This window comes from Poeciliopsis prolifica, unplaced genomic scaffold, assembly GCF_027474105.1.
Source record: "Poeciliopsis prolifica strain line A6 unplaced genomic scaffold, Auburn_PproV2 SCAFFOLD032, whole genome shotgun sequence".
In the NCBI taxonomy this organism is placed as follows: domain Eukaryota; kingdom Metazoa; phylum Chordata; class Actinopteri; order Cyprinodontiformes; family Poeciliidae; genus Poeciliopsis; species Poeciliopsis prolifica.
In genome coordinates, this window is record NW_026562407.1 from 1,770,430 (window position 1) to 1,785,311 (window position 14,882).

A 14,882-nucleotide genomic window follows, 5' to 3' on the forward strand; every position below is an offset into this window, starting at 1 on the left:
TGTGATTTTAAGCCAAGGCTATTTGCTGTTTCTCATAGTTTTTCTCTTTATTATTATGAAGGTAAATAAATAAATGCTATTTGAATGTAACAAACATGTTTCACATAGTTTAATAAAAATAAAAAAAATAAAACATGTTTAAAAAAACTGACCAAAACTAGAAATGTATTGTTTACCTGTAGTCTTTGTACCTTATTTGCATGTTATTGTGAGGCTTTATTTAGTAATATTTATTCAAAATGTGCAGTCACATTTTCTCATTGACTATTTAGTTAAGCAAGTGATAAAAAATTATAAATATCAGACATTCTAAGTATGCAAACTGTAGAATTAAACTCATTTTAAAAAGAACAGGTGACTTAAGATTCCCTGATTTTGTTTGCTAATGTATATTGTTTGACTAAACCTTCAAACCATTTTGCTATTTAATATAAACCTACATAAGGATTTCCAGATCCTTTTGAGTTTACTTGTCTGTGCTGTGCATGACACACTCATGTTCAGGATAATGTAACTCATTACTAAAAAAATCCTATTTAACGTTTTTAATGTTGTTTTATGAAAAGTGAGGTTTTTTTGTTTAGTCTTACAGTTAAAGAAATCAATGCAAAAGAATCATTGGTTATACTTTCATTTAATCAATCACTTCATGTCATTGCTCACACCAACACTCAGAAACTGTACTGGAATTTATACATAACATCTCATTTAAAATGCACTTCTGCTTAGGAACAGCCTATTGATGCAGACAGAAATTAAACAAGCAGTTTTTTTGGTCTTAGCAGAAGTATTCTCCCAATGATAAAAGTTCTGGAGAGATTCTTTGCATTTTACAAGTCAGTATGCTCATCTGCTAAGTTTGTTACAAATGTCTCCAAATATGAGAGTGTGTCTTCATATTCCTTGACTTGTTCGGCTTCATTCTGAAACTTTTTTTTCAGAAAATCCTGGCTGTCCAACAGGAATCTTATTACATCATTTACTTGTCCACGGGGAAATATATGATCTGGTAATGACCAGCTAATGATCTGAGTTGCAAGGTCTATAATAATTGTCAGTTCTTCAAGGAATAAAGGAAGGAGGGCCATGTCCACCATGTTAAGAAGCTGAAACAAACAAAAAATTAAATAAATAAACTAATTAATTTATTTATTGCAACATTCCATTACTTTGTAAAAATGTATGTTCTGTATTTTTGTTTTACTTTTCTCATTGTTGCATCTTCTTGGAGCTTCTGAATATTGTCCTTCATTTTTTGCTAAAAATTCAGAAAGTAAATATATTAACATTTACAAAGGAAGTAAGATAAATAGGGTGAAAAAACAGCAAGTGTACATCATTATCTTTTTGAAACTGTGATTGTTCTCTAATTTAAAAATAAGAAGAAGTATACCAGGTCCTTCTTGCTTATCCATGAACCTGCAGGACAGAGCAGGCTGAGCAGAGTAATCATGAAGACAAAGTCTTTATATTTTCTGAGCCCAACCACCCATCTGTTTCTGAACGAGGACAAGGCTGTCATCCCGGCTCTGAATTTGCTTCTGAAACAAAAATATTTAAAAATGTATTTGACAGAGAGTCAGGTCAGAGGTAAAGCATTTATTTCCCATTACAGATAGAATGTGACAAAAAAAAATGTTTTACCAGTTTGTGTAAATGGGAGTTTAATCATACCTTGTGCTGGAGAGAGAGCTGCTCTACAGGAGACAGAAATGAAAGGAAGGACAATAAATGCTTTAGATATACCTGGATTGTCATCCACACACACACCCTCAGCATTTGATTGGATGTCATTTAGGTGAGTTATGCTCTTTTCATTTTGACTTGGAAGTAACAATGCTACTTAAAAGAAGAAAAAAGAAACAGAGACACCTAGAAAACAGAAACTTATCCAAATTACTTAAGATGTCCTTGTAACTGGAGTATATTTGAAATATTTCAGAAACTAAATTCTTGGCTTTGCAAACAAATTGAAGCACCGGCTCAGGAAATGCAGATCAGACAAATGTTTACATTTACTTTCCCCTGCTGTGAAAGTAAAGAGTGAACGTTGCAGGATGTGAAATGTTTGTCAAGGCTCTAAAATAATAGCTCCTCTGCTTTTGTGTGCAGTAAAAAAAATGGTAGCAAAAGAAAATGTAGTTCTTAGAAGCTGGAATGCTAAAAACTATTGTTTTAATAGTGCAATTATAGAGGAGGCAACTTAGACTGAACATGAGCTGCAGGAACCTGGAAATGTAAAGGTGTATTTTTCTGTTGTTGCTGTGATTAATTTTGCATTGGTTTAAAACAGCAATTTTAACTTAATGGAATGATTAATCCCTGCATTAGTGCAAGATTCACTTTCACTGCCTGTTTTTTAGCATTTCATTGACTTTCATTGATCTTTGTTTAGCAAGTTGGTTTCTTGTAAGTAAATGATGCGACTTTGCAATTTATGAAGATGAGAGAATACTTTGTTGCATTTGACCAGATGGTTTTAACCTCTGACATTCCAGCACACCAAAGTGGGGTTGGTTAGTGCCTTATAATTTGCAGAGGTCATAGATAGGACTCAGTAAAGGAGGCATCCAACATGTAGCCCTGTCATAAGATGTGGTGAGTAGCGGTGAGGGAGAAGCAGCAGACCCAGGTTGCAGTGAAATGATGGCTTTAATGAAAAATTATCCAAAAGAGGGGAATAATGAACTCAAAAATCAACAAAGCATCTATAATTGAACAGAGAAAAAGAACAGAAAAAGAAAGAACAAGAAATAGCCTCATAAGGAGACCGCTATACTGTCAGTTCTCGCAGTATGTCTCCTCACCATCCACACTGATAGAATACTTACCACGTTGGCTGAGTTGCAAGATCATAATAATTGATAATTATTAAACGTAATGTTGCTACAGCAATTTCTACAGCAATAATCTCACATATTCCAGCAATAATCTCACATATTCCAAATATGGCGAGGCTCCATTAAAAAAATACAGGTATCAAAAATGCCAAAACTTAGAATTTGAAGTTTGTAGAGATTATGGTATGTCCCTTAAATAAGGAAAACGCACAACAAGGCTCAATATGCCATTACCTGTAAGATTCAATTGTTCAGCACTAATGTTGGTAATTGTCCTGCAATGGCACCGTCCAGTCCTAATGTCTCCAGCACATGTTCAGTGGGACGCTCCAGCGCTCAGCAACTCCTTCAGACCAAACTCCTTCGCACGCTTTGGATCCTTGATGGTCGTTTCTTGTCCATCCGCCGTAGTAATCCTTAACGTCGCCGGGTACGGTCTGAGGCCGTCGCGGACTCCAGCGCAGCTGCGGAAAAGTTTCCTTACTTCGGTAAAAAAGCGGCGCGATGTTTACTCACAGCTTGGATGAAGTCCGGCAGGATGCGGATATTGTCACCATCAGCGGTTGTTTTCGCCCCAGCCTCTGCTGTCTTTTTCAGAAGCAATTATTTTTAGTAGTGACATTTAACCACAAACGCGCTTGGTGGCAAATCATCTTGTACTGGCTTTGTTTGGAGAGTCCGGTGCACCCTGTCCAGAGTCATATTGCCATGTTCAAATATTTAACTGCAGCAAATAGCCCTGAAAGAGAAACCACTGTTGGAGTATTACACTGAATGTTATCCAGCCCCATTCAGGTTTGTAATTATTTTATTACAGCAATTGAATCTTAACCGGTCTCTGGTCCTGCACCCAGTATTTATCAAAACTCTACCCCATTTCAAGGTCCATATTAAAATTCAGAAATGTTAAATGTGTCAGAAGAGAATTGGAGAGAATAATAGTAAGTGAAAATCCAAACTTCCAAAGGGAAGAGAAAAACTAATGAGAGATAATGAAAAGTTTCCACATGGCTGTTTAATTTTTTCAATTTATTTTTATGGCTTTTCCCCCCCAAATGTATTACTTAAAGAAAGCACTATACAAAAACATCTGGGGCTTTAAACCTTGATTCCCAAGTTCACTATTGTTTAGAGTATGAAAGAAAAACTTATTTTTTTGTTTTCTTTCGTTTTCGTCCATTAATAATGTGACCAAGGTGGATGTGGCTGTTGGTAAATGTTTCTCTTCCTCCTGTGTTTTTTTTATTTTCTCATGTTGCCACCCATGTTGCTTGACTTCTACTTTCAGTTAGGGTAAGATCCTAACCCTAAACAGCTGTGTTGTTCTCTCCTATTCAGTTCATGTTTGAGTCACTCACAGGTGAGATCTTTGAGACTTGAAAATTTTGCATTTTAACTGGGTTTTCAACATTTTTTTGTTTTATTTCAATTTGTAATTACATCCATCACAATTTGTGTCTTTTCTCCTGGTAGATTAAATCCCAGAAATAATGGCAGAAGCAGGAAGAAGGAGGCTGGAGGCTCTGCGCTTCAATAAAAACCATTTCCGAATCATTGCTCTGCTGTTTCTAGTTCACATTGGACAGTCAATGGTTTCTGAAGATCGTCAGGTAAATTGGCTTTTTCTAGAAAGATTTAAACATGTTAAAATCTATATTTGGTTTATGAACAACAACTTCATAATTGTACTGACAAAATATTTTGTCTGTCTTCCTTTGAAGCTTAGGAACGAGTTTGTCAAAGACTGGGAGAAAATGAAAGAATTTGTCACACACTTCGTAAGTTTCCTTTTTGCTCATATTTGTGTGACACATTTTCACATTAGATTAACAACAAACAGAAATCAAACGTCTGCTAATAAAGTTTTAGTTTTTTTATTAGGCAGAAGAAAGAGGCACTGAATTTATCTTAACACTTTTGGATGAGGCAAACCCTGTGGCAACCAGGAAGCATCTTGTGAGTAATATGGCTTTATTTTGTCGAAGGTTAACAGAGTAACTGCAGTATTTTCTGAACACAGTCTCACAGTTTTCAAATCTACTTTCTTTCTGGTTAATTACAGGATATATTTCAGCAATATCTTCAAGCAGCTATAGATGAATCATACAGACAAATGGTTGGATAGTCTACCTTAATATTGATCAAATGTCAGTTATTTTAACAAAATATTTATAATTTATTTCCTTTTCTTTTCCTAAAGGTCGAACAATCATCTGATATTACATTGAAGATGCACGGTCTTCGTAAGATCCTGGATGATCCTGAACTGCATCAAAAGTCACCATTTTTTCATTCATTGCTGAAAAAGTTAATTAAAGACACGGAGGAACGCCTTGAAGTATATAGGATTTATTTAAAGTTAAAGAGAGACGTCTTCTACAGAAGTTTAGAAGAGATTGACGGAGAACTGACAAATACTTTGAATAAATTCAAATACAGGAAGAAAATTAACTATCTTTTTGATAATTTACCAGTCTTGTTTGTTTGCTTATTAGCACTTTATTGGATGTGTTCCCGCATCTGTTCTTGTATATTTTCATACTTATAAATTGTTTCACAATAAACTGACATTTTGTGCCTGCAGTAAAGTATAACTCTTTTAGAACTTTGCATGATTTAGGTCTGGGGACAAAAGGAGAAGGTTGTGTTTGTGTCTGTTGAACCATTTCTTTATGTTGATTTAGTCATATAACTTTAATCACTGAAGGATCACTAAACTACATTTTTATGTTTCCTGGGAGAGGTCATTATTTATTTTACAAGATGTGGTAGCATGTTCACAAAAATAAAGATGACAATCAATGTGTTTTTTGTGGAGTCTTCTTATTTTTACTTTATTAAAATTTATATTGCTTCTCAGCCTCACTACTAAATATTTTCAGTGAACTGTTAAGCTCCTTAACTGCAATGTTTCCATTCTGGTTTATATTACCTTCACATGCTTTACCTTTGATTTTCCAGATTACAATTTGATATTTTATTCATCAGAATATCAATTTTGATTAATAAGTTAAAAAAGTTGTTTTATTAATGTTATGTTTGTTTTCATTTATTTAATGTAATGCTTTACAAAATGGAACTTATTTCCAGTGTGATTTTAAGCTAATTTTATTTTGCTGTTTCTTATCATTTTGATTGAGTTTTTATTTATTTATTAGTTTTTCATTTTACAATTGAGGCATATTATAACTAGGGCAAATAAATAAATGCCATTCGACTGTAACAAAAATACACATTTTACATCACTTCATAAATAACAACAGAATAAAAACATGCAAAAAACACAACTGAACACTGAACTAAAAATGTAATATTAGTCCGTAGAGTCCCTGTGCCTTATTTGCATGTTATTGTGCAGGTTTATTTAGTAAAACTTATTCAAAAAGTAGGTTCACAATTTCTCATAGTATACAACTATAAATATGAGACATCCTAAGTATTGAGACTGTAGGATTAAACTTTCATTCATATTTAAAAAGAACAAGTGACTTAAGATTTCCTGATTTTGTTTTTAGATGTTTACTGCTTCATTGAAGCTTCAAACCATTACTCAACTCCTTGCCACTTAAAATAACCCCACATAAAAGTCTGAACTTTCCATTTGCTACAAAACAGTTATTTTTCAATTTGATAATCTCATAGAGAACAAAGTGTTACTCATTATTAAAAAAAAATAGAACATTAACATTTTTATTGTGGGTTTATGAAAAGTGTGTTTTGTTTGTTTGGTTACACAGTTCAAGAAATCACTGCAAAAGAATAATTGGTTTTACTTTTATTTAATCAATCACTTTATTTAATTGCTCACACCAACATTCAGCAACTGTACTGGACATTTAGACACAACATTTAATTTAAAATCTACTTGAGCTGAGCAGGGACTAACAGGCTATTGATGTAGACAAAAATGAAGGTCAGCAGCTTCTTGATTTTAGCAGAAGTATTTTATAAAATATATAAAATAAAATAAAAACAAATGGCAAAGAAGATTAATATTTCTGGGTAATTAGGTTTCCTAGAAATAAAGGTTCTGGAACCAGGTTACACATTTTAAAAGTCAACATGGTTCTCTTCTAAGTTTGCTACAAATGTCTCCTTATATGTGAGTGTGTCTTCATATTGCTCCACTTGTTTGGCTTCATTCTGAAACTTTTCTTGCAAAAAGTCATGTGCTGCGGCCAGGAACCTTCTCATGTCCTTTAAGTCTTTAGCGGGATATAGATCACTTGATAATAACATTTTAAGTATTTCACTCTCAATGTCTAGAATATCCATAGATTGGTCAAGGAGTAAAGGAAGGAGGGCCATGTCCACCTTGTTGCTAAGCTGAAACAAACAAAAATTCAAAGAAATAATCAAATTAATTCATTGTGCATTCCATGACTTTATAAAGATTTGTGTTATCTATTTTATTTACTTTTCTTATTGCTGCATCTTCTTGTAGCGTCTGAATATTTTCCTTCAATTTTTGCTGAAAATCCAGAGAGGAAAGATACAAACATTTACAATGAGTTGCAAAGGCAATAAAATAACTAGGGGGGAAAAAAACAACAAATGTACATTACAAGCTTTTTAAAACTACAATTTTCAAAGATAACAAGCATACCAGTTCCTCCTTGCTTATCCATGAACCTGCAGGACAGAGCAGGCTGAGCAGAGTAATCATGAAGACAAAGTCTTTATATTTTCTGAGCCCAACCACCCATCTGCTTCTGAACGAGGACAACGCTGTCATCACGGCTCTGAATTTGCTTCTGAAACAAAAATGTATATATTTGATAGAGAGTCAGGTCAGAGGTAAAGCATTTCTGTTATGATTTTGTCCTGTTGAAGATAGAATGTGACCATTGTTTTTTTGTTTTTTTTACCAGTTTGTGTAAATGGGAGTTTAATCATACCTTGTGCTGGAGAGAGAGCTGCTCTACAGGAGACAGAAATGAAAGGAAGACAATAAATGCTTTCAATATACTTGGATTGTTACGCGCACACGCACACACACCCTTAAAATGTGATTGGATCACATGCTAAGAGCTAAGAGCTCTGCTCTTTTCAGTTTCACTTTGAAGTAACAATGCTGCTTAATCCAAATATGAAAAACACACAAAGAAGAAAAAAGTAAACTGAGACAGCTGGAAAACAGAAATTTATCCAAATTACATCAAGTTGTTTAGAAACTGGAGTATATTTGAAATTTTACAGAAACCAAATTCTTGGCTCTGCAACAAACTGAAGCACCGGCTCAAGAAATGATGACCAGACAAATATTTACAGTTGCCAGCAACACCTTGGTGAAGGTGAAGAGTACACTTTGCAGGATCTAAAATGTTTGCCAGAGCTCTAAAATAATTGTTCCTCTGCTTTGTGTGTGGGTTAGAAATCCCTTAATTTATTGTGATTATGTGGCTCCTCTGAGACATCAGATGTTAGTTGTTACTGGTTACCAAACTAAATATATCTTCAACTTTCTAGTTATTAAGGCTTTAATGTTTCTTTATGGTGTCTAATAAAGTGCCAAATGAACACAATGACAGTTAATTAAGTGTCTTATTTTCTCTTTCACCACTGAACCTGATTCTTACATAAACTGGATAGTTTTCTGTCAACACTAATAATATGACCGAGCCGGATGCAGGTATCAGATGTGTTTTTCTTTCTCACGGTCCTTCCCTTTCTCATATTACAACTCACATGACTTCCCTTTTGCTTTCAATCTTAAAAGTATTGTGTTGTGTTCTCTGATTCTTCATTCAGTCCACCTTTGATTCACCCACATGTAGGATCTGTAGATGTAGAAAGTCATCAGTTTTAATTAGGTTTTAAAAACTTGATTTAAAAAAAATATATATATTGAATCCATTACAGTTTGTGGGTTTTCTAGACTTCTTAAGTATTTTAATCCCAGAAATAATGGCTGCAACAGGACAAAGACTGGAGGCTCTTAGCTTCAACAGAAACCTTTTCCGAATCGTTTCCCTGCTGTTTCTGCTTCACGTCGGACAGACACAGGATTTTCAAAGTGAGCAGCTGACGTTTACGTGTTGTGGTTAATGTATAATACCTAGATAATTGCAAATTAATAAGTGTGGTATTGTGTTTCTTGTAAATTCTAGCACAATTGATGAATGGCATACAAAGAGTAAGAGAAGGAATCAGAGTCATTGTAAGTCTTTTTGCTGCCTGAAAAATTCTCTATATTACATGAATAGTAAACAGAGCTCAACTGTTTTCTGCTAAAATAATTTTTTTCTTTATTAGATTGAAGGTGAAAGTGGTACTGAATATATCCTAACACTTTTGGATGACGCAAACTCTGTCGCAAACAAGAAGCAGCTCGTAAGTAATGTGGTTTTACTTTGTCGAAAGTTAAAACAATGACAACTGCATTGCCTAAACACACAATCTTATCAATAAATCAATCAAATTTTATTTGTGTAGCACATTTCAGCAGCAAAGCATTTCAAAGTGCTTTACATAATAAACACAAAAAACACACAGACATGCAACACAGAATCAACAATCAAAATCTAACTCTTAAAACTCTTATTAAATATCTAACCAGTTTTCATTTCCACATTCTTCCCCTGATTAAATATAGAAAATATTTCAGCAGTATCTTCAAGAAGCTGTAGATGAAGCATACCGACAGAAAGTGAGTCAGTCTGCCTTTATATTAATCAAATGTTAGTTATTTATGAGACTAACAAAATATCATGTTAAAAAAATTGTAATACTAAAACTATCTTTTGCTTTTTAATCCTACAGGTAGAAAAAAAGCTGAAATTACAGTATCTGGACAACTGTTTCATATGATGATCCCAGAATATTTAGCTAAAATGCAAACTCTATCCAAACCACTGGCGGACAGCATGGAGCATATGTTGGAGATATTTAGAAATTACCTAAAGCTAAAGAAAAACATGTTTACACAGGAAACAAAGGAAACAGAGACCAAACTGGAGGATGCACTAAATAATTTAAAATCCCGGCAAAACTGTCATAATCCTGTTGGAGTGAAGATAATACTCCTGTTGCTGTTTCTTTGCATAGTAGCTGTATATAAGATATGTTACCGGATAATTACTTGGATAATACGAATATTTTAAGATATATACTCATGTAGAACTTGAACGTTTTCGGTCTGTTGGAGTTCCAGGACGAGATTGTTTGTGTCTGTTAAACCATTTTTGTGTTGACTTATTCATTTGTCTTTAATCAATGTTCTGTTTTAAGCCTGAATTATCTGGGTGAGGTCATTATTTCTGTTAATATTCTACCAAATCTCAAAAAATTTATAAAAATGATGCTTGATGTGATTTTTATGGTGTTTGTTTCTTTGCGTATTTTAACTTTCTGAGTCCGTAATTGGAATAAGTCATACATTTTAAAGTGTGAAGTATAATCTAAGATTTTGTTGTAAATCAGATTCATTCATCTTTTGCCCCATGAGAGTGAAAATTCACACATTAAATACAGTTTTAGCTTTCAGTAGGGTTTGAATAAAATCACTGAAAAAGTAGTATTACTCATTCTTTTATTTCACAAGTGCATGTTTGTCAAACACTCAGCAGGCTTTCACACATAGCATCTCATTTAAAATCTACTTCAGCTAAAGAATTATCTACCAGTTTATTGAGGTCTTTTTATTATCGCTCACCTCTTTTTATTGTTCTTTAAAAGCAATAGAAGTGATTCAGACATTTTATCAGAACTGTTTTCTTAACCACAGTAAACAGACACCAGGTAGATTTATAGTTCTGGGTAATTAGTTTTCCCAGGGATAAAGTTTTTGCTACACATTTTACAAGTCAGTATGCTCATCTGCTAAGTTTGATACAAATGTCTCCAAATATGCGAGTGTCTCTTCATATTCCTTGACTTGTTCGGCTTCATCCTGAAACTTTTTTGGCATAACTTGCTGGCTTTCCACCAGTAATTTCTTCAGGTCCTGTAGTTGTTCAATGGGAAATTGAAGATCTAGTGACAACGTCTTAAGAAGTTCAGTTGAAAGGTCTGTAACACGTGTCACTTCTTCAAGGAGCAAAGTCAGTAGAGCCTTGTCCAACTTGTTTTCAAGCTGAAACAAACAAACACAATGATTAAGTCATTGCAGCACTCCATGACTTTATAAAGATGTGTGCAGTTTTTTTTGGGGGGGTTGGCTTTTTTTACTTTTCTCATTGTTGCATCTTCTTGCAGCGTCTGAATATTTTCCTTCATTTTTTGCTGGAAATTCAGAGAGGAAAGATACAAACATTTACAAGGAAAGAAAAGTAACAAAGGGGAAAAAAAACAAGTGTACATCATAACCTTTTTGAAACTATGATTGTTATCTAATTTAAAAATAAGAAGAAGTATACCAGGTCCTTCTTGCTTATCCATGAACCTGCAGGACAGAGCAGGCTGAGCAGAGTAATCATGAAGACAAAGTCTTTATATTTTCTGAGCCCAACCAAGGACAAGGCTGTCATCACGGCTCTGAATTTGCTTCTGAAACAAAAATATTAAAAATATATTTAACAGAGAGTCAGGTCAGAGGTAAAATAATTATTTCCCAAAAATTTTTTTTACCAGTTTGTGTAAATGGGAGTTTAATCATACCTTGTGCTGTAGAGAGAGAGCTGCTCTTCAGGAAACAGAAATGAAAGGAAGGATAATAAATGCTTTGAATATACTTGGATTGTCATGCACACACACACCCTCAGCATTTGATTGGATGTCATTCAGGAGAGTTATGCTCTTTTCAGTTTCACTTTGAAGTCACAATGATACTTGATCCACATATGAAAAACACAAAAAGTGGAAAAAAGTAAACTGAGACAACTGGAAAATAGAAATTCATCCAAATTACATTAAGATGTTTTTGGTCACTGCAGATCAGACAAATGTTTACAGAAGGTAGTGTCTCCTGCTGTGAAGGTAAAGAGTGAACGTTGCAGGATGTGAAATGTTTATCAGAGCTCTAAAATAATAGTTCCTCTGCTTTTGCAGTTTAAAAAAAAAGCAGCAAAATAAAATGTAGTTCTTAGAAGCTGGAATGCTAAAAACTATTGTTTTAATAGTGCAATTATAGAGGAGGTAACTTAAACTGAATATGAGCTGCAGGAACCTGGAAACGTTAAAATGTATTTTTCTGTTGTTGCTGTGGTTCATTTTGCTTTGGTTTAAAACAGGAGTTTTAGCTTTACCACCAGTGTTTACAGAATGATTAATGCATGCATGACCATTTTTAAAAGTCATAATTCGTTTCATAGGTTAACATCAGCATACGTCCATTTTTTTTAAGTCTGCAAAAAGCAAAAACGTCAAAATCCCATTGAAGGATGTACGTGCCAGTAAATGAAAGCAAAAATAATAAATGAGAAAACCAGCCCTTGGTTTCTGTTTTTTTTTTTTTTTTTTTTTTATTGTCACAGAAGACGAGCAGCTGAACGGACCGGTCTGCCACAGCGAAGGCGAGGAAAGGAAGCTTTAATAAATCAACTGCAAAAAGGTATGACAATAAACATTAAATATGTATTTGTGTTTGTAAGCACTTGTCAGTTGAAACACTGATGGCAGCTGTTCTCTCATCTAGAAGCAGATCAATGGTTGCCTTAAGAGTTAAAGTTGTTTTCCTCATGTTCGTTCTGCTGACTCTGCTCTGCTCTGCAAGTTCTTGGATTGACGACGACGAGCTGGTAAACTTTAATTTTATTAAAATAGACAAGTAATTTGAAAAAAATTTTCACATCAAGTCAATCTTGAATGCATGCTTTGTTGGTTATTGGTTTTACTTCTGATTTTAAATATACCTTAATAATCTCTCAATTTGCAGAGAGAAATAAGAAGAGACATTCAGAAATTGCAACATGATGCCGCCAGGAGAAAAGTGAGCAAAACAACCTCAAAAATGAAAATCAACACTTTTAATGTTACCTTGTTTAAAATGCTGCTGATGTTTTTATTTTTCATTCAGGCAATTAACACGATTGACCTTAATTTCATTCCTGAGCTTGTGGATGATGTCTCACAGATATTGGACAGTTCGGTGGAAACGCTGAAGGGAATATTCCAAATTTGTGCTAAAACTCATAAAAGAGATGATCGACTTCCTGGAGCAAATGAAAGGTTTGGCCATTAAAGAGCTGCTGAATCAAGCTGCAAACATCAAGAACTGCACAGAGAAGCTGACACAACTGAAAACACTTGTAACAAACCTAACAGACAAAAAAAATATGTAAAAGTTATGTTTATATAATATTTACATAGTGTGTCTGCTCACTTACTGAAATGATTTCTCTTTTATAAAATCCTCCTGTGTTCTTCAAAATTACCAACAATAAATTTTATCCAACTTATATTCAGTTTCATGTTTCTTTCCTAATGCAACCATAAAACACTAAACCACACAAGCTCTATTTGAAGCTTACATAGTGAGATGCCCGTCAGAAGATCTATAGTTACTTCCTCAAAATGGTTCAATGTATAATTACATTTAAATAATGAAAAAAAATCCATGAACTGAAGCATAGTAGAAGTGGTGAAAAATTGGTTCTGATTGCAAAAAAAAAGTGCTTATTCAGAAGAGTTTATAGAAACTAATTTAAACAGATCACAAGATGAAGCGACATGGAGTAAAGAAAAGTAATTTATTTGCTTTTTTTTTACCCAAAAAAATGTATAATTGTCACACAAGTCTTACTACAGCATTTATACATTAGAACAAAAAGAAATAACTTCCAAATAATTACTTTTGTTTTTATTTGGGCTTTAGGGTTTTAACTAATCTGTGTACACAATAAATCATTAATTAAAGAACATCAAACAGTTAAACAAAAAAAAGTTTTAAAATCTAGAAATTTTCTGACTTCAAGCATCAAGTTGTAAAGTATTTTGTAATTTTTAAATAAACATGATTTACTCAAACATAAAGCCAATCTTGCCATTATATATACTGAATTAAACAGAGTCAGGAAGCTGTCAGTGGTTACACATCATGTAGATCCTGTTGAGAATTTAAAACATTTGAAATGTAATTCAGATTTTCTTCAGTGTACTTTTCTCCTTCAGCAAAGGCCCTCAGTCTCAGCTCTAAGAAGGCCTTCACTCGTCTCATGGCTCGCTCCACCACCATCACCAGTCGCTTTGCTTTTGGATCTGTTTTTGATCCCCGTTTCACGACTTCCAGACTGGGATGAAGCTCCTTCATCTTGTATTCGAACTGTTCAATAGAGGCTGCAATTCTGTACTTCATTTCAGTCTGCAGGAAGACAAAAGAAGTCCGATGTTTTACAGTAAGTAGAGTTTTTGATTTGTGATTATGATAAAAGTAACATAACCCACCTCTTGTTCAAACGCTTCATTCACTGCTTTCCTGAGGGTCTGCTTGAATGTCTCCTGAAATTTACCAGAGAAAGAGCATTTGTGAGAATGTACTTTGTTTACATTTAGTAAGAATAAGAAATTTGGAAAGAACTGAGACCCAAAAGTTGTATGTCATATTGTGTGGAGGCCTGGGAACCCACACATAAACAGTAAACAATATACTTCTTATACAGAAACAAGGCACAATGGTTATTATTATAACCATTATAATTATTATTATTATACCAAGCCAATGTTTATTTAATCTGATCATTGTCATAAAATGTTGTGATTTGGTTCATTACAAAACAATGCAAGTTACAAAGCAACAAAATGTTTAAAAAATAAATAAGAAGAAGGTATTTTGCTGTTGTTTTCATAAAAATCTTCGATGACTGAATCAAATCAAAACTAAGTATGAGTGGCCACTGATCAAAAAGATGATTCACAAATTGTACATGTGACTTTCGACTAAACCGTTTACATAATTCATTTAAATAAAACTTTACCAGATCTTCCTCGGTTTTCAGTGACCTTGCATCATCCAGAAGTCTTGAGAGAGTTTCAAGCCTACTTTGTTCTTCTTTCTGAAGGTACAAAATAAAACTTTTAAAATTACAGAAATGTTTTTGCTGCTGCTGTTGCACTAGTTTATACACATTTCACTTCACATCAAAGTAAAGACACAACATGCACAGC

At 33.8% G+C, this 14,882-nt stretch overlaps 3 long non-coding RNA genes across 3 annotated transcripts; all 3 read left to right on the top strand.

Moving 5' to 3' along the window:
• The first annotated feature begins 4,106 nt into the window (after positions 1–4,106).
• LOC129373322 (uncharacterized) lies at positions 4,107–4,637 on the top strand. The gene is made up of 3 exons (XR_008607346.1): positions 4,107–4,200; positions 4,314–4,450; positions 4,562–4,637. It is a non-coding gene; the product is annotated as an uncharacterized LOC129373322 (long non-coding RNA).
• Positions 4,638–8,757: 4,120 nt separating this feature from the next.
• Positions 8,758–9,173, top strand: LOC129373162 (uncharacterized). Its single transcript, XR_008607319.1, has 3 exons — positions 8,758–8,856; positions 8,951–9,000; positions 9,096–9,173. It is a non-coding gene; the product is annotated as an uncharacterized LOC129373162 (long non-coding RNA).
• Positions 9,174–12,254: 3,081 nt separating this feature from the next.
• On the top strand, positions 12,255–12,874 carry LOC129373323 (uncharacterized). The gene is made up of 4 exons (XR_008607347.1): positions 12,255–12,330; positions 12,415–12,517; positions 12,655–12,708; positions 12,796–12,874. It is a non-coding gene; the product is annotated as an uncharacterized LOC129373323 (long non-coding RNA).
• The last annotated feature ends 2,008 nt before the right edge of the window (positions 12,875–14,882 follow it).